At 35.8% G+C, this 21,361-nt stretch overlaps 1 protein-coding gene across 2 annotated transcripts in view; it reads left to right on the top strand.

Moving 5' to 3' along the window:
* The first annotated feature begins 419 nt into the window (after window positions 1-419).
* The window catches only part of LOC149580589 (uncharacterized), a 34,876-nt gene continuing 13,934 nt past the window's right edge, over window positions 420-21,361 (top strand). For both annotated transcript variants that reach the window (XM_089814243.1, XM_089814233.1), the window contains exons 1-2: window positions 420-558; window positions 688-821. The gene's annotated coding sequence lies outside the window, so the exon portion shown is untranslated. The remainder of the gene's footprint in view (window positions 559-687; window positions 822-21,361) is intronic.

Here is a 21,361-nt window from a genome sequence, read left to right as displayed (position 1 = left end):
GTAATCATTGCGCATTGATTCCATATTCCGTTTTTTTCATCTATAATTTTCGTTCGACAGGAAGGCATGCTTTTGGCGTGGGTTTTTGAAAAGGAAGTTGATAATTCCACATATTGTTTTGTTTGGAAATTTGGTCAGCATTTAATAGAAAATCTATTTTCTGATGTAGCCAGCCCACCAAATACTCAGAATTCGGGTGCGTTTAAATAGTTCCACAGAGTAATAATAACACTTTAGACGCCCACGAGGATCATGAGAGATCAGACTTTTCAATCTTTTCATTAAATAAATGGTTAAACGACGTCATTGTAATTAATTATTTACATATTTGATAGCTAATATAGTTCTTATTGTGAAAAAGAGGAACCCCTTTTTTTTCCAAATTCCTTTAATATGTATGTTGCATGTTGCAATTAATCTTCAACCGAACGATGAGAATCTTGGACCCCAAGGAAACAAGAACTTTTATATAAACTTTTTCCGCTATTTTTCTTATAGATAGGAAGCTTTCACAGTACTAAAGAAACTTAAAAAAATATCACCTCTCAGGCCTGATAGGTAAGCTCTACTTCACCTCTTCATCTCTTTGTTGTGTTCCCTGATTTGCCACTATGTTCTGCATTTGTGTGATTAATGTCCTTTCTTTCATTTGTTTCCTATTTACACCCCGCCTCAATCTTTTTGCAGGAATGCTAATTACGAATTTCAGAGGATAACTCCATATAAAAGGTACACTGCATTGGTATCAATCAATGGCCGCAAGGATTTCTTGGATTCTTTGAACCTTCACGACGTGGTAGGAACGGTTGGAGGAGGCAGAGGTATTTTAGGCCTTTTCGCTTTAAATTTGTCAATATTTAGTTGTAAACAAGCCATCAAAAATTACGATGCTAGATGAAAGACAGATGCAATGCATTTTATTTTTCCACTAATATACCAATGCATTTTATTTTTCTCTATTAAGTGGAATTTTTCATACAGGTAAATGTCTGATTAAAACTCAATCTCAAGTTAATTGAACATTCGATCTAAGATAGTCTAAATATTGGCTGTGTATATCATAAAAGTATTAAATTTCTTCAATGTTAAAAAGTTAAAGAAAGAAGATTTTATGGTAATATTTACACTTTTGAAAAAAAAAATTAACAATCTTGAGATTTTTATAAGTAGAATAAGTTTTAATATTTGTAAATAGCCCTGTATTTTTTATACAAATTTTAATATATTAAATTAATAACTATATTTTTATATTAATTATTTTCTAGCCTATTTCCTTCTCTGCACTTGTAACTTGTTTGTTTTTTTTCATTTCTACTATATCCATTAAAACTCAACCTCAAGTTAATTGTAATAATAATTTAACATTCAGTCTAAGATAGCTCAAATATTGGCTGTGTATATCATAAAAAGTATCAAATTTAAATTTGAAATAAGTTTCTTCGATGTAAAGAAGTTATGAAAGAAGATTTTAAACTAATATAATAAAAAAATAATTTGTTTACAGTTTTAGAAGAAAAATAAATAAATCTTGAGATGCTTTTAAGCAATATAAATTTTAATATTTGTAAACAGTCTTGTATTTTTTATACAAATAGTAATGTATTAAATTAATAAGTATATTTTATATTAATTATTTTCTACTCTCTCTCTCTCTCTCTCTCTCTCTCGGCACTTGTAACTTGCTTGTTTTTTTTTATTTCCACTATATGCAAATAATAGTATAACTTGTATTTCTTGTTATTCAAATAATTATCACAACCAAATATATTGACCTTTGAAGAGGGAAATTCTAAGATTTGTGTATTGTTGATGTCCAAGGTTATGCACCTTTCATTGATTTATTTATAAAAATCATTACTTGTATCATAAATTGAACTATGTTAAGGATAAATTCTTCAAACTTCTCTAACACCTCAATATTATTAACTTGAGTTGTATTATCTATCAAGAAAATTTTTAAGCCATAGGTAATATTTGAATAGGTTTACTTGGAGGTTCTACTATATGATGTGGAGAAGGATTCCACTTAATAGAGGAGGATGAGCCAAAATGATCTCTTCTTGGGTAGTCTTTCTATGGTGAATATTAAAGGATGATAACCTATATCTAGCTAGAATAACCTAGAGAGAGGTTTCAATCCAAATTCTCTAAATACTCTAATATTTCTCATCTTTCTACTCGTCTAGGTTCTAGTTTTCTTATACAATAATGGAGAATCAATCTTGTTATTCCCTTTCTTCTCTTTGCTAGGATTAAAGAGAAATAAGTAATAATTACATACAACTATATCCAATATTAGAAAATAAATAATGCACATAGAAGAGAACACAAGATATGAAGATTTAACATGGTCACCCAATCCCTAGGCTACATCCATCAAACAATGAGTCTAATATTATTATTATCCAGTGATTACAACTTGACTATGATTTTGAATCACTTTGAGCTTAATACCATTGCAAGAAGCTATTGTCTCACCTTACATTAAAAAATCCCTAATCCTATGTCATTTATAAAATCTTTTTTCCACTTACAAAATTAGAGTTAGAATAAGTTGAATAATAGAAAAATAACTCTCAAAACTTTTACAATAGAAAGACATTTAAGCTTTCAGGGGCAGTACCCCAAAAACCTCTATACGTTTATATCTCGTTGACCCCACACTATACTATGAGAGGAAGAACAATTGGGGCTTTGTCCTAGGACCTTACAAGGGGCGTTGTCTCTTGGCCCCATCTTGGGCACGCTTCTCATGAACTACAGTAGTAAATTTTGGGGGGGAAACCATGTTGAATAAAGTGGGGAAACATTTACCTCTAAGTTTGATTAAGCTTCATATAAAAACACTCTTTTTGTTCCCTAGTATATCCTTGTGAAATTAAAACCATTCTCAATTTGACATAGTAAAGGCGAGAAAAGTCCCTTAGTAATATTTTGAACCTTGTAGCTAGAGATTAGCCATGGAAATGACAAAACAAGATAGTAAACAACAACATAAAATAAGGAAAAATGAACTTCAAGTATCAACGAGTTGACCTAAAAGTCTAGATTATATATTTTTAGAAGACATACTCATTTCTAAGGACATAAGCCTTATTATAGATATTTTATATCTATATCTACTTGCTTCTCTCTTTACTTTCCTTCTACCACTACTAAACAACTACTAATATACTTATATACGAGATCACCAGCTACAATTTGGCTTATCAAGTTAACAATCTCTAAGATAAAGAAAATTTATTGCAATAATATAGGTCAAGACCTACATCCATAAGAATGTCCCTTAAATAAATACTCCATTATGATCAATAAAATATTGAGGTATCTCATATGTGTGATAGAATAGATCAATGCACCATTAGGATTTAAATAGCATGCATCTCCATTACAAGCTAAATCTTTCGAACCTAGCCTATAGAATAGAAAACCAAATATATGACTTGACCAATCATAAGATACCTTCATTGAAAACTTTGGCTTGAACTATGAAGATAGACATAAGATATCTGTGATGTCTAGAGAACACCATAAGTATCACATAAGATAATGATCCAATTGGAATAATTGCTACCTAGAACACAAAAATCATCCATTTGGAACATAACAACAAACAAATAAAAATCAATTTTTTTGGAAGATGCAATATTGCCAACTATCCAAGGACTCTATTACATTAAAAAAGTAATATTATAATTTTTTATTAAGTACACTATCATATGGTATCGTGTATTATAAAATTCATAAATTTGTATAACTATATTATGAAACTTATATGGAAGGTTCAAAAGGTTCCTATCATCTATTATTTTATGAGGACTGTAATTTTTTAATGTGATCTTATATTAGGCATAGGAAATTTTTCATTTTTTATAAAAAAATTTAATGGAAATAAGAATACTCAAGCCAAAATATCCTAATTTTGGATTCCAAGCAAGAACAAATACACAAACCTTCTCTATGAGGCAAGACAACAAGTTTAAAATGTATGGCCTAAGAATGATAAATAATATATACAATTTAATGCACGACTTGAGATAAGTAACTATAATTTGGAAATATGAATGTGAATATTCAAAAAATGGGTCATGGGATAGAAGATTACCCCATGAAAGTTAACATAGTAATAAGGTTGACAACTTGCAAACTATTCATTTAGAAAACTAGTATAAATAATCTCTTGCTATGCAAGAGAAGTGACATCTAAGAGGGGAGGATCTTTGTGGTCATCTAAACCTCATTTACATCAACATGGTTTATAGATAGGTCGGCTAGAGACCACCCATCATTAGTAGCATCTTTATCCTTTTTCTTTTCCTCCTCATTCTTGGGAGGAAGATTTGCAAGGGAAAGGCAAGGGAAAGACCATTTAGAAGAAGTGGCCTCCAGCTATGCAGAGCCACCACTAGGGCTGGACCAACCAACATCAATAGGAGAAAGAGAAACAACATTAGGAGGATCTACAAACCAGTTAGAGCCTCACCATAATAGAGAGGACAACTAGTGATACAAACCATCATTCTCAAATCTAGGAGAGTGTTTAGGAGCCTAAGACCAAGGTGTTTGAGACCAATCTCGTATCATGAAACCAACTCTTTGAACCATCCTAAGTTTTTTCAAAACAAGGGGGCTGGCCCATTATAGACAAGTTGGAGGACTACCAATAGATAACCATCAGAACATAACTAAGCCCTAAATCATTTAAAAACAAAAACATAAGTTTATACTATAATCATTACAATAACTACAGGATTTAAGAAAAATGCCTATTAGTAAGAAACATAAGTAAATACTAAAATTATAGAGATAACTATAGGCTATATACAAAATACTTGTTAACTAATAGAAGTCACTTAACAAAAACAAAGGCGTCACAGTGTTAAAACCAAAAAATTCTATAAACCAGCGGATTAACAACATGTAGAAAAATGAAGGGGGAGGAACTCTTTATTTTTCTTGACCTCCTTCTTCCCTAGGAGGACATTCACCCAGTCTTCCACTAGGAAGTCATAAAGTAGCTTGGAGTCCTCCCTGGGTAGGTCCCCTTTAGCTTCCCTCAACAAGCACAGAGTGGTGGGTGCCACATGAGTGACTTTAACTGTAAACATGGTTAACAATCCCATTCTTTCTGCCAGTGCCTGAATTCTCTCCCATAGCTCATTGCCAGACTTATCTGAAGTACCAAAATGACCATCCTTGCTAGTCTATGTATCTAGCACAACAAGGGAGTTAGTGGCTTTTTTAGATCTTTCCTTAACATGGGAGAAGATTGTATCAGGGTAAGGTATCTTGTCCACCATTTTAGGGAATTGATCTTTAGTTAGGTCCACACACCTAGGCACAACCATCACCAAGACATGTGACACCTCTTTATTCTCCTTCCCATCACCTAAGATTGACCTAGAGGTATCAGAAATCTCTTCTTCAACCCCTCTGTACCTCCCTCAACAAAGTTAACAGTTTTCTCCTTCATTCTTTTTTTGTGACAACCTGAATCCTCATAGTCTGATTCTTCCTCCTGTGAGGCTCCCTCCCTTAACTTCCTCTTAGCCTGAGAGTTAGCCAACCTCCCTGACCTCCTCCTTCCCCCTCTCTCCTCATCCTCTGACTCTATTAGCATTTTCTCCTTACCTTTTCCTTTTTTCCTCCTGGGGGAGGGATTAATTAGGGACCCATCGGGAGAGGGCTAATGGGTGGGGGTTCTAGGGCCAGTAATCCTAAGGGGGGTCATTTGGGGCCTAGGGTTTGAGTGAACAGAAATATCAACTTCCAAAATCCTAGGAGGGACCAAGGCAAGGTCAAATTGGTATAGCCTAAAAATAAGACCCTGATGTAGAATAGTAAAATTAACCCCCCTTCACATTTTATCTCTCACATCCACAACAGAATCTTCAAGATCATGTAGCAAGAAGAAGGGAATTGAAATAAAATCATGATGTCTGAAATGATTAAGAAGAGGAAAATGGTAGTAGTAGCAAACTCCATACCTTCCTTCTAGGGTTAGATATTTCATCAGAATCAGGCAAACCTTATTCCATGGGTCAGGCAACTTCTCCCTCATAAACCACCCTCTATGTCGAACCAATTCCTCACCATCCTCAAAGAATCATTGTAGACTAGTTTCATCAATTACCCATGTCACCTTTTTCCATTTTCATCCCCTCATCACCATGCATGTAGCCATGGAAATCACCTCTTCTAAAACATGAAAAGAGATACCATTAATGGTCACCTTGCAATTACCACATGAGTTTACAAACTAAATAGAGTAATTCTTTCCATGACCATTAAGGGTCTCCATGAAAGGAAAAAAACCACCCTCTCTCAAAATGTACCAGGCCAAGGGCTTCGTCATACTATCATCGATTATAGTCGGTTCAATGCACAATAGGTCACCTCCCATCTCTATAATTTTTTCCTCTTCACTCTCTCTATTCAAAGCCCAGACCCTAAAAAATACTTCACTCTTCGAAAGATAAACCCATAAATGGAGATTATAACTACATTTGATAGTAATAATGGAACCTACCAAATTGGTGAGAAAGATCACGAGTTGGCTACCACAATCTTTCCCTTAATCACTTCCATCATTCCCAACATGCCACAAATCTATAAAATATAAATAATTTTTTTACATGGCACACAATGATCCATAAAGGAAAATGAATAAAAAATCCCCCATCTCAAACTTCCAATTTTTGAACCATGAGTAATAAGCATCAAGCATGTTTCAACCCTACTAGCTCAACAACATTAAAATTAGCCAGCTACGATTCATCATTATTTTTTTCATTATTCACCAACTCCCTCAACAAATTTGGCAAAGCATTCAAATTCCTCCAACCTCTTAGCCCTTCCAGTTTTAAGCCAACCAGTGCCATGCCATCAACCACACTATTTCCCTCTTAAAAAATGTGATTCAAATCAAATCTATTGAGGGTGGCCAATTCATACTTGATATCATCAATAATAGTTTTGATGGCTCATCCCTCTTGCATATTGCCTTTAACTATCTCAATGATGACTTTAGAATCACCTTCAACTTGTACATCCCACCATCCCACACTTATGAAAAAATTTAAACCCTAGTACAAATCCATCACTTCTGTAACATTATTTGAAACTTTCCCTAATGGACCAACATAAGCCAATAGAAACCTTCCCTTATGGTCCCTAAAAATCCCTCCTCTCGCCGAACCCTCCTTTCTGGAAGCACTATCAAAATTAAGTTTGACCTAGTTATCTAGTAGAAGTTTCCATTGAGTTCTCTTTCTAGCCATAAGATTAGAGTTGTTAATCTCCATGATTCCATCCATCAATGACCAGCACTTTGCAATTCTTATCTCTAGGGTAGAAGGGGGGGATGTTGGCTTTCTCCAATTGCTGCATCTAATGTTATCAATTATCAATTTGGAGACAATATCAACCACAACCCTTACCTCCCTCTCCTCATTTCTAAAAATCTTGTTATTTCACTCCTTCTAGATACCCCAAAACACATAGGGGGGAAAAATCTTCCACAAGTTGATAAGTAGGGGGTGGGTAAAGGGTCCCTCTAGTTAACCAAATGCCCCACCCCTGTATTGAACACCCAGTTCATCTCAATCTTCTTGAGGATTTTCCCCCACACCTTAGAAGAAAATCTATAGTGTAGGAATAGGTGGTTGATGCTCTCTTCCTCCCTCTTACACATATAGCATCTATTAGGTAATTGGAACCCCCTCTTCCTCAAGTTGTCAATAGTGAGAATTTTCCCATGGATAGTGGTCCACCAAAAGATGTTAATTTTTGGGATTAAATGGTTAAACCAAACATTTCGCTAGTCATTAGGTTCAAGAGATTTATTAAACATAATCTTATAGGAAGATTTAACCAAGAAATCGCCAACCGAGGTGACCCTCCAAATGAACTCATTAGTCCTATCTCTTCTTGGAATCCTGTACTCTTCAAGAAAAGAATTCAGCTCATCAATCAGGGCCTTTCCTATCAAGTCATTCCCTTGTAACCTTATCTTCTTGCATTTTCTTTCTGGACCAATATAATCTACCACCATTCTACCCCCGATATGATGGATATTATATTGAAGGGATCCAAACTTTGTTCTTGACAAGGGTTTATCTATAAGCCATGGATCCTCCCAAAAATTGATTTGGTTCCCATTCCCTGCAAGCCACCTTACACCCTCCCTCAGAAGGGTTCTATTTCTCATAATGTTACCCCAAATGTTAGAGCCTATAGGAAGATCATTTCTCCAAGCACAGTGAAAGAAATTATGATTACCAAGGTACTTAGCTCTCATTATATTACACCAATTAGAGTCTCCCTTCATCAAATTCCACCCCAACTTTGTGAGAAGTGCATTATTCAAATCATTTGTCTTCCTTACTCCCAATCCTCCCCTGTGCTTAGGTTTACAGACTATATCCCAACTGATCAAGTTTAAACTTATCTTCTTGCTTCCCCCAGACCATAGGAAGTTATGCTAATTTTTTTCTAATTTATTGGCCATACATTGGGTAATTTGGAAAATGGATAGGAAGTACACTAGTAATCCTTGGAGAGAGGAGATTAGAAGTTTCAATTTACCTGCACTACTCAGAGCTTTTCCTTTCCATCCAATCAACTTCTTTTCCATCCTTTCCAGAAAGTTATTCTAGAAGTTAACACTAACCTCTTTCATAGTTAAAGGAATACCCAAATAAGTATCTGGTAGCTCAACAATATTACAAGCCAGAGTATTAAAAATCCTTTGTTGGAGGTCTAGGGGGTTATTACAGAAGAGAACTTTACTTTTGTCGAAGTTGATCTTCTATCCTATGTTCATTGCATATATCTTCAACACTGATTTCCAAGCTCTAGCTTCGCCCACCGAGGATTCCCCACTAAGGAAGGTGTCATCCACAAATTTTTGGATCACTTCTGGAGGTAAGGTGGATATAGGTTTAATTCCTTTGATTACCCCTCCTCCCACTTCCTCATAAACGCTCTCCCAAGGACTTTAGCCACCATAATGAATAGGTAGGGAGAGATAGGGTCACCCTACCTAAGTCCTCTCTCCCACCCCAAAGTTTCCCCATCGTGTCCCATTAACCATCACAGAATAGTTAACAGTTTCCACCATTCATTTTACCATTGTAATAACCTTATGACTTAAACCAATCCTCTCCATAATTTTATACATAAAAGTCTAGTTGACCCTATTGTAAGCTTTAGAGATATCTAGTTTTAGGGCCACACTAGGATTACCACTTTTCTCCATAGAGTGCAAAAGTTCATGCATCATTATTGCAACATCTAGGATTTTTCATCCTGGGATAGACCCATTTTGGGTTTTCCCAATAAACTTATGTAGAAGTGGCTTCAACCTATTCACCAAAATTTTAGAGAAAATCTTGTAGCTCGTGATACAAAGGCTGATTAGTTTAAAATTAGATAGACCCTTTTGGTTTTTCACCTTGGGAATTAGAGAAATGAAGGTTTTATTGAGCTATTTGATGAGCTTCCTAGTCCTAAAGAAGTCACAAGCTGCTTGAAGAAGGTCTAACTTGATTATCTCCCAAAAGTGTTGAAAGAATGCTGGCAGGAAACAATTAGGACCTAAGGATTTATAGGCTTTCATGGAAAACACCACTCTTTTGACTTCTTCCTTAGTCACCAACTTCACAAGCTCTTCATTCTCTTTAGCCAAGATCACTGAGGGCATAGACTCAATTAGCCAGTGCCTATCCTCCTCTCTAGAGTCCCTTTGTTCTTCCTTAAAAGTGTTCCTGAAGTAAGTTATCACCTAGTTCCCAATCTCTTTAGGCTCATTTAGGTTCACATTATTGTCATTGTTAATGTTGTCAATAGTGTTTCTCCTTTTATGGATTGAAGCTTATCTATGAAAAAACATAGTGTTCCTATCCCCCTCTTTAAGCCATAACTCCCTTGATCACTATTTCCAATAAATCTCCTCTCTACTCATAGTTTCCTTCCAAACTTTGCTATAGTTCCCCTCTTCCTAGATCATGTTATCCATAGGTATTCCTTCCTCTATAGCTTTTTGGAGTTCCACTAACTTCCCTTCTACCTCCACCTTGGTCTTAAATATTTCCCTAAAAAACCATTTTTTCCAGGGCACCACATTTCTCCTAACATTGTCAAGTTTAATAGAGAGTCGATACATCATTGTCCCTTCTATTCTTATCCCCCACCACTTAGTGACTCTAGAGCTAAAGTTAGGATGGGATTGCCACATAATTTCATATCTAAAAGGTCTTGTGCCCCCAAGGAATCTTCTTTCCAATTAAAAAGGATTGGGGTGTGATCCGAAACCATCCTGGGTAGTCTCGTAAGGGAGGAGGAAGATAATCCTTCCCACCCTGCCGAGACCAAGAGTCTATCTAGACTAACTAGGATCAAGTCAAGCCCTTTTCTATATTTGACCTTGTGAACTTCACTTCACGCATCTCCATATCCAAGAGATTGTTATCATTTATAAAGTTAGCTAGATCCTTCATACTATCAATAAAATCAACCGTTTCTCCAATTTTCTTTGAAGGGTACAAAGGTGAGTTGAAATCTCCCATAGAAAAGGTATTCTTGTTTTAAGAAATAAAAACTAATAGTTCCTCCCATAAGCTATATCTACCATTTCTTATGTTAGGGGCATAAACATTAATAATATTCCATTTCCTATCCCATAACTTATGCCTAGTAATAAGAAAGAACTTAGAGCTATAGATAAGACTACCATTACCAACATCTAGAGTCTAGAAGGTTGCCACCCCTCCTAAAGCACATTCTATTTCACTGTAGCAAAATTTTGCCCTTGGCCAAACAAAACTTTCCTTATTGACTAGGTTAACCATAGACATTTTAACCTCCTAGACAAGCAGGAAATCAATTTTTTGGTTTGCCAATAGCTATTTAAGGGAAAACTTCTTATGATGTCTATTCAACCCCCTCATATTGCAAGAAAGAAAGATCATTTCTTACCTTTTGTTAAGGATTCCAAAGTAGCTTTCCTACCACTTGCCATCTCCCTAGCCATCTACTTGGCTTTCTTAATTTATGTACCAGATTTCCCTACATCCAACTTCAACTCTACAATCACTTCCAATTTCCTTGAAACCCTTGTCTGTCATGTTTGTGTTTGCCACTTCTCTTCTTTATCATCTAGCTGGGCTAGCTCCATCATCTTAATTGGTAGCTCCTCCTCATTCCAGTGATGCACATTGGCCACCTCTCTTTCAACTCTGCCATTCACCTCAACTTTCTCCACAGCCTAATCAGTGCCACCTTGAAAGACCTCCTCCATCAGCAAGTTCCTTGAGGGGGTACTAAGAAGCTCCTCAATACCTTGTAAAAAGGGGGATGAATCAATTTCTCCTTACTCCAAACCCTCAGACTCCCCTTCCTATGTGTAAAATAACTCAGGTCTCTAGGCAAAGCCAGGTCTCCCTTCCATCTCCTCCATTCTTACCCTCCCTAACCCAACATTAGGGTTGTCACTCAACTCCCCCCAAGCGGAGGGAGTCAATGCCTTATCCTTATCCTTTTGAGGAATTCTTTTTTCAAGTTCCCTCCCAAGAGAGAGAGTCACCTCCTTACTTCCCTCAAGAGGCTATCCTCCACCCTAAGACCTTAGGAGGAGGAAGGGCTCCCATTACAAAATCACCCTCATTTTTCTTCTCAGCCATTTTATCCAACTTCTTATAGTCAACAAAAAAGTGCCAAAAGAGGAGAATTATTGAAAAAACACATCCACGTTCTCATAAAAAATGGGTTCAATCTTCTTACCCCATTTTGAGCTCAGGATGATAGACTTAGATAACGAAGTACCCACTGCCACATTAACATTCAACATTGTAAAGACAAGTTGGGATATCTGTAAAGTGACCAAATCCCCTGCTACAAAGTGTCCAAAGGAATCTGCAATAGATCTCAAGATCCTTTCATCCTAGAACTCTAGGGGAAGGCCAAGTAACCTAACCTAGATAGGACCCATTTTATTCAGTTCTTTTATTGGATCCAATGCCAAATACCATTTGGCCACCACCAAGCTATGCTTTCCATATGACTAGGAGCCTACCATTACCACTATCATATCCTCCACTACCTTAAACTTAAAACATAATAGGCCTCCTGAAATAGATGAGACCATAATGCTACCCTTCAACTTCGATCTCTGACTCACTATAATGTCCCCATCTCTTTAGCCTCTCAATAGATTTCTTAGCCTTTTGTCCTTCTAAGGCTAAGTAGAAATAATTAAATTGATTTCTTATAAAGTCACTAAATAATTTAAAAATTAAAAGAGATGACTTTATATTTAATTAATTTAATATTAGGGAATTGTCATGAAGCATAACTCATCTATTGGTGGAAAGGAGGAAGCTTCTAGAATAGTGCGATAAGATAACACTAATAATTCTTCTAGAAGGGGGGGTAGGAATAATATAAATAGAGGAGAGAGCCTCATGGGAAGGCATCCAGATTTGTTATTGATATTTGCTTATGTATTTGTGGAGCCAAGGGCCTACAGATAGTCAATTTGTCATTGGGATGAAAACTCCCAATGATAGAAATTTTGAGGGTGTTAAACATCACTTGAATTATTGCCAATTGGAGGTGGTATTACAGTCACTTCATTGTGCCGAATTTGTGGCCAAGGGCCAGGTGTGAAGAGGAAGAATATGTAGGACATTTTCTACAAGAGCTTGTTGCAGGAACACTGTATTACCTTGTCATTAGGGCATAAGAACTGGAGATGTTGATTACATTGTCAGCGGAGACTCAAAGTGACTTCAAGATCTAGGTTTCTCTTGTTTATTCATGCATATTATATGCTACCATTGTAGGTGTCAGTCTTTATTAGAATTAAGCATTTATTTTAAAAGAGTATTGGATTTGATATTAGTTTGTATTTAGATCTTGTAAAGATGTCATGGTTGTAGATGCATCCTATTCTCTTAGTGCATTAATAGGTGAAAGGAAGAATTATATTCATTGTGCATCCTATAATCATTTATTACTAGTAGAAATTAGGGTAATTTGTGATTAGTTTGAGCAAGGCACATTACAATGGTATCAGAGCTTTCATCTTGCCATCCTGTGAACAATCAAACAACAAATGAGTGAGAAAGAAATTAGATGTTATAATAGGGAACAACGAAAACAACAATATTAGAATGCACAGGTTGAAGGGGATACATCCTCAAAAGCATTAAGAGAAGAAATACCAGCAAAACAATTCAAAATGTGGCAGAAGAAGAAATTAGGGATGCAAGAGCTAAAAATAAATTTGATACCATGCTTGATATGTTGTCATGCTTATTAGCAAAAATGGATCAGCAAGCCACTCAAAATCAAAACATAGCCACTCAAAATCAAAACACAGCTGAACATAGTGGAAATAATGAGGGAAGGTCTATACATCATGCTAAAGAAACTAGAGGATCAACCCCTAGGCCCCTTTTCCCTACCTTTATACCAAGAGAAGAACAACCAAATGCTACTCTAGCTATTTCTTTTGGAGGTGAAGCTAGACAGGCTTACTTGGAGTATACCAATCTCCCTCCTAATATGAGAGAAATATGGATGTTTGATCAATTCTTGAATCAAAGGAATAGGAGAGGAGAAAGGAATGATCACTATGCTCCAAGAAATGACTATCAACAAACACTTGGTAAGATTCCCATGCCATACTATGATGGAAGTAACAAATGCATAGCTAGGTCTTGGGTTCAAAAGCTTGATAATTATCTTTCTTTGAGACCAATGCTTGAAGAAGATGCCATAAGATTTGCCACACTATATCTTGAAAGAGCTGCTCATGAGTGGTGGTATCATGGGTTAGTCACTCTTGGACACAACCTTATCACTACATATGAGGAGTTTACTAATAGGTTGAATGAAAGGTTTGATGTCAAAGATCCTGAGGTGACTTTCTATGAACTGGCACAACTAAAACAACATGGTTCTCCTGATGCTTATGTGAATGACTTCCAATTGTTATCAGTCATGGTTCCTAACATCGGTGAAAGAAGATTGGTGGTCTTATTCATGGAAGGATTGATGGAGCCATTGAAGGGTTTCTTGAAAGCTTTCGATCCTCCCTCACTATAGGAAGCAATGAAGAAGGCATGAAGCATGGAGATTTCTGCCCCTGCCAGGAAGTTTACATCAAAGGGAACATTTTCCAGTCATGACAACAAGAAGCTTCCTAAGAAGGAGGACAAAGCCAAAGATAAATCTACTTTTCCACTCGACCATGAGACTCTTAATGATTTGAGGAAGAAGGAACTATGCTTCTATTGTAAGGGACCATATGATATTAACCATGACTGCCCTATGAAACCTAAGGAGAAGTCAAATCGTGCAATGTGGGCACTAATTGAAGATTTTGATTCGGACCAGAAATCTGAAATTAATGATTTAGAATTAGAAAAATCAAAACATGATGAAGAATTAGAGGAAGAAGTGAAGCTTAAAGAGGCTTGTCTCAAAAGTATTCAGCAGGAAGGGTCTTTTAGGATGCGAGTGGTTCTTGCTGGTCAGAAGATTATTACTCTTCTTGATACAGGTGTGACACACAATTTCATTGATACTAGGCTTGTTGAGAGGAATGGTATACAGACTAAGAAGTTTGATGGAATTCGAGTTAAGGTTGCTAATGGTTTCACTCTTAGGTGTGACAAAATGATTTCAAAATTTCCCATGCACTTGAATAACTATGAGTTCAAGGCAAATTTTTATGTGGTGAACATGGGACATGCATATATGGTTTTGGGAATGACATGGTTACATGACATAGGAATATTCACCCTCAACCTCCATGAGATGGAAATGAGATTTGAGATGGATGCAAAAACTCATGTGTTGAAAGCACTCTGATATACTAGTTGCAAGACTATATCCCTTAGGAAAATGGAACATCTCTTGTGTCATGACATAGTTGAATGGGCAGCAGGTTGTGTTTTGAAGCCAACATGGGAAGAGAAACAATAACCTATTTATCATCTTGATATAAAAGAGCTGAGGATCAAGCATGACAAGGTCTTTAGCTAGATTCCACCTGGTAGACCTCTAGATAGAGGGATAGAACACATCATTGAATTGGAAAATGGTGCTAAGCATGTTATAGTCACTCCTTACAGGGACCTTAAATGGCTTAAAGATGAGATAAAGAAAACTATCAAGGAGTTGCTAGCTATGGGGCATATTATATTAAGTAAGTCACCTTTTGCTTCATCAATAGTATTGGTTAAAAAGAAGGATGGTACTCTAAGGATGTTTATTGATTATAGAATGCTTAACAAGAAAACAATCAAGAACTGCTACCCCATTCCAAGGATTGATGAATTGATTGATGAATTGCATGGTGCCAAGTACTTCTCCAAAATTGATCTGAGATCAGGTTACCACCAAATTCATGTGAGAGAAGAAGATATTGAGAAGACAACTTTTCGTTGCCATTGTGGACATTTTGATTTTGTGGTTATGCCATTTGGGCTAACCAATGCCCCTGCTACATTCCAGTCTACTATGAATAGGGTATTTCATTCATAGTTGAGGTGATTTGTTTTAGTCTTCTTTGATGATATATTAGTTTATAGTCGGACATGGGAAGAGCATCTTGCACATATTGACATAGTTTTGGGTATTCTTGGTAAGGAATCTCTATACGCAAAGGAATCTAAATGTGACTTGGGCATGATAGAATTATTATATTTGAGTTACATCATTAGTGCAAAAGGAGTTTAGATGGATCTAGATAAGGTCAAGGAAATTATTGAGTGGCCTACTTTGATGAATCTGACACAACTTAGAGGATTTTTGGGTTTATGTGGATTCTATCACAGATTTTTCAATGGGTATTCTTGCCATGTAGCTCCACTTATAGATTTGACTAAGAAATGGGCTTTTGTTTAGACTTGTGAGGCACAAGAATGCTTTGAGATGTTTAAACTACTTATGAATACTTGCCCAATGCTTGCATTGCCCAATTTTACTAAACCCCTTGAGTTACAGTGTGATGCTTCAGGTGAGGGGATTGGAGTTGTCTTTATGCAAGACAAACATCCAATTGAATATGAAAGTAGGAAGCTGAGGGACTCTGAGAGGAATTACAATATACATGACAAGGAAATTTTGGCCATTATGCATGCATTGGCCAAGTTTAGGCAATACTTAGTGGGTAATAAGTTCATTGTTAAAATAAACCATAATAGCTTGAGACATTTCCTTGGGCAATGAGATCTTAATGACCATTCGCAAAAGTGGGTAAGCAAGTTGCAATCTTATGATTTTCACATTTCTTTTGTCAAAGGTTCATAGAATATAGTTGCTGATTCCTTGTCTCACCGACCACATTTGAGCTCTATGACCAAGGTTTCATAGGATTGGAGTCATTTGATTGTGGTAGAATATGCTAAGGATTCTTGGGCTTCAAGTATTATTGATGGGTCACTACATGATAATAGGTACATGGTGGTAAATGATCTTATCATTTACAAGGGGAGGATTTTCTTGACTCTAGGATCCAAAGTGAAGAATGTAGTATTGAGGTCCTTTCATGATTCACCATTGGCAGGCCATCCCAAGTATTTCAAAACCTATCGATAGATTCAAGAGAGGTTCACTTGGAAGGGTGTAAAATCTGATGTTCTACGATATGTTAGAGAATGTGTTGTTTTTCAGGAGAATAAAAAAAATCATACATATCCTGTTGGTTTATTATAGCCACTTCCAATTCCAAACAAGAAGTGAGAATGTATATCTATGGACTTCATCACAGGGTTGCCAAAAGTGCAAGGCAAAGATTGTGTTAATGTGGTGGTTGATCACTTGACCAATTTTGCACATTTTTTCCCAATCACTATTTCATTTTCAGCCACATAGGTTGTTGAACTATTTTTTTGCGAGGTGTTTAGATTTCATGGATTACCACAAAACATTGTTAGTGACCAAGACAACCAATTTATGAGCAATTTCTGGAAGGATCTTTTTAGATTGTGTGGGACTAGGCTTTCTCTGAGTAGTAGTTACAACCTCAAACAGATGGACAGACGGAGATAGTCAACAAATGGGTGGAAGGGTACCTCACAAATTATATTATTGAGCAGTAAAAAGGATGGGTTAAGTGGATATACCTTTGTGAGTACTGCTGCAACAACACTTACCATATTTCTATTCAGATGACACCATTCATGGCCTTATATGGTTATGAGGCTCCCAGCTTTCTTGATTTGTTGACAGGTGATAATAGAGTGCCTAGTGCTCGAGACATGTTACAGGAAAATCAGGATATCATGAGGGCTCTTTGTGAAAACATCCATAAGGCACCAAACCAAAAAAAACAATATGTAGATTAGACAAGAGTGGAATGCTCTTTTGAGGTTGGAGACATGGTGTATTTGATGTTGCAACCCTATAGACAATCTACTCTCAAGAAGAGTGGTGTAGAGAAGCTCAAGCCATGATACTATGGACCCTTCCAGGTCATTAGGCATGTGGGTGAAGTGGCTTATGAGCTAGAGTTTCTGGAAAACAATAAAGTACACAATATTTTCCAGGTTTCATGCCTCGAGAAGGCATTGGGACATCATGTGGCTCCTTTTGCAGTTCTACCACCCTTAGATGATGAGGGTAAGTTGATTTTGATACCAGAGGCTATACTAGATTTTAGAGAGAAGAGATTGAGAAGTCGTGTCATTAGAGAATATTTGATTAAATGGAAGAACCTACCTTTTGAGGATGCTACATGGGAGAGTGAAGAGATTCTGCAACAACTAGGGTTGAGATTGCTTGGGGACAAGCAATTTCTAGAGGGTCGAACTGTAATGTCCCCATCTCTTTAGCCTCTCAATAGATTTCTTAGCCTTTCATCCTTTGAAGGCTAAGTGGAAATAATTAAATTTCTTTCTTATAAAGTCATTAAATAATTTAAAAATTAAAAGAGATGACTTAATATTTAATTAATTTAATATTAGGGAATCATCGTGAAGCATAGCTCATCTATTGTTGGAAAGGAGGAGGCTTCCAGGATAGTGCGATAAGATAACACTTATGATTATTCTAGAAGGGTGGGAGCAGGAATAATATAAATAGAGGAGAGAGCCTCATGGTAAGGCATTCGGATTTGTTAGTGATATATGCTTATGTATTTGTGGAGCCAAGGGCTTGTAGATAATCGATTTGTCCTTGGGAATGAAAACTCCCAATGGTAGCAATTTTGAGGGTGTGAAACATCAGATGAATTATTGCCAATTAGAGATGGTATTACAGTCACTTCATTGTTCCAAATTTGTAGCCAAGGGCTAGGTATGAAGAGGAAGAATAAGTAGGGAATTTGCTACAAGAGCTTGTTGGAGGAACACTGTATTACCTTGTCATTAGGGCATAATACCTAGAGATGTTGATTACATTGTTAGTGGAGACTCAAAGTGACTTCAACATCTAGGTTTCTCTTGTTTATTCATGCATATTATATGCTACTACTATAGGTGCCAGTGTTTATTAGAATTAAGCATTTATTTTACAAGAGTATTGGATTTGATATTAGTTTGTATTCAAATCTTGTAAAGATGTCATGGTTGTAGATGTGTCCTATTCTCTTAGTGCATTAACAGGTGAAAGGAAGAATTATATTCATTGTGCATCTTGTAACCATTTATTACTAATATAAATTAGGGTAGTTTGTGATCAATTTGAGCAAGGTGCATTACACTCACTTACTTCTTGACCATCTCAATCAATGGACAAAAGGAAACAAATCTGCCAATGATGTAGAGTTGTAGATTGGTAGGCACGCTATCGACGAAGCTATCCATAACCATAATTTCTAGTCCCTTGTCACTGCTAATCACTTTGGGAGCTTCCACTAGTATGAGAGCATCCTTCTTACCAAGGACCACTTCCTTCCATCCCAGAGCCTTGTTGTGGCTCATTTGAATCTCCTAACCCACCAACTAAGCCCTAGGAAGGCTCATATGAATCTCTTAGTCCACTAGTAGAGGCGTTGACTCCACGGGCATCCCCCCAATAGGATGAATGACATCAAAATTCCTCTAGGTAACCCCAGTAGCAGTTAGAAAAAGGAATAGGTTTGGGCGGAGATCTGAGGCTAGGCATAGCCCCTCAGGAGCATCCACACTCATCCAAAATTCAAAAAATCTCATGAGCAGGAAAAGTTGTAGAAATCATCTTAGAAAAATTATTGAAATTAACCTCTAAATGAATACATTATTGACCCTTTCATAGTGTTTTGGGACTCTTAATTTTATAGGAGGGTGGTATTCTAAAACAATATTAGCTCAACGAATAACAAAAAAGTGAAGAAACTAGTGATGTGGGCCAATGAAGAGCTTTATATGATCCTTTTCATAATTATATCTCCTAAGGTCCCTTTTCTAAGTTCCTTGAAGTTGATGTGCCCAAAATCCATGTCATCAATATCTTTGATAAGGAAGGTAATTATAGAGGCTCTTGGTGATCTATATAATTTATATCTTAAACTTACAATGAGTTCTTTTATCATCATAAAAAGTTCAAACCATTATAAATTTAAGAAAAAGTATTGAATGAATCACCCATATTTATATTCAATATTTATGGCATAATATTCTACTTAAGACTCATACATTAAGAAAATAATTTTATTAATCCTTAGACACAAAATTATTATATCAATTACTACAATAATATTATAGAAATTTTTGGTATCTATCCATTCATGGTAGATATGATAATTAAATAAAACATAGAGCTTGGAACCTAAATTTAGGTATCTAATTTAGAAAGAAATAATGTACAATACTCTAAGAATTTTTAGTAGGAGAAATATAGGTATTGGAAGGAATTAGGGCCTAAAACCCTCATTTTATGGCCCCGTTGGTCCCACAATTTGACTAGAAATATCTATGTTAAGAAGACTATTATGAAGAGAAAGTATGTTGTGGTCCTATGAGAGGGACTAAGATCTTGGAATCTACATTCAAAATTTTGACTGGGCCTTAAGTAGTTATTAATTTTTTTTTTCAAACAATACAGAAGTGGGAATGTCAATTGAAAACTTTTTTTTAGTCCCCAATGATGGTTAATGTCCATTAGCTAAATGGAATATGTAAATAATGATGAAAAGTGACTAGAAAAATGGGAACCTTGAATAAGATCTAAAAGTTATCAAAGAGGGTCAAAGGTAAATAAAACACGTACAAGTACTAAAACTATTTGAGAACATAGACATGGATGTTACTTCCAAGTCCATGTCAAGACTTAAGAACCAAAATTAAAAAGGGAAGGTTATAGGTTTAAATCCTAAAAATTTTAAGTGGAGATGTTATCACCATATTTATGAAAAAAACTGAGAAAATAAAGTGAAATTAGATACATTTAGCATTAGATATAAAAAACTACCTTGAGTAAAACTAGCAAAGACCAACTTTTGAGATTATAAGACATAAGGAGTTTGATGAAGATCTAGGTATAATTTTATTAGTAATAAAATAAAAGTAACAAGCCTCATGATTTTTTCATGAATGATCCCACTAATATCTAATCCCCAAGTTCAAATGTTCATCTTTTACCCTTGGTGAATAGGAGTAATAACTTCCCTGGTAACATTTATCTCTTGTATGCAGGCTACTTATTAAGAAATCCAAATTGGATTATGCATGAATTCTAAGAAACTATTACTTTTTTGAAAATTCCTTAGTATGCACTCAAAAATTCCTTCATATATATATACTTCACAAAGCCTTGAAGGGGTCTTCCACCCAAACTTCCAAATTCCTAACATATTCCTCTTTTGTTCTAGAGGTAGTGCTTAAACATGAGGTGTTGGGTGAGATTTCATTTTTTCAATATGTCATGTTTATTAGAAGGTTTAATTTATTGTTGCAATATCTTATAACACTACACTCCTATATTTGTGAGAAAGGGAATCTTATAGTTTTAGGTAAAGTAAAATTTTACCCATATACTTGCAGATTCTTTATTATTTTCTTTGATACTAGTGATTATAGGAATGTTATTCTATTCATAGGTACTTGAAAATAGGTTTTACATGCCCTATCAATTTTCCCTTTTTCATCCTCTTTCAATCCTCTATTGGATCCTATCAAATTTTCCCATACCTAGGTGAGGCTATCCTGCCTCCTCCTTGAATGTTTGTGCTTTGATTCCTATGAATCATCAATAATAATCTAGAATGCTTTATCAAAATTGACCCTAATAATAACTTCCATACTAGTTATGTTAGGATCTTGGTGAATTTTACCCTTTCAAAAATACTTCCTATGAATATTACAATCAAGGTTGGTAAGTTTACTTGGAAGATAATTTTGGATTATAAATTTACCCTTTTCTATTATAGATT

The sequence above is a fragment of the Cupressus sempervirens genome, chromosome 1, assembly GCF_028749045.1.
Source record: "Cupressus sempervirens isolate cs-2001-9-10 chromosome 1, ASM2874904v1, whole genome shotgun sequence".
In the NCBI taxonomy this organism is placed as follows: domain Eukaryota; kingdom Viridiplantae; phylum Streptophyta; class Pinopsida; order Cupressales; family Cupressaceae; genus Cupressus; species Cupressus sempervirens.
This window is presented reverse-complemented; position numbering and strand designations above follow the sequence as displayed.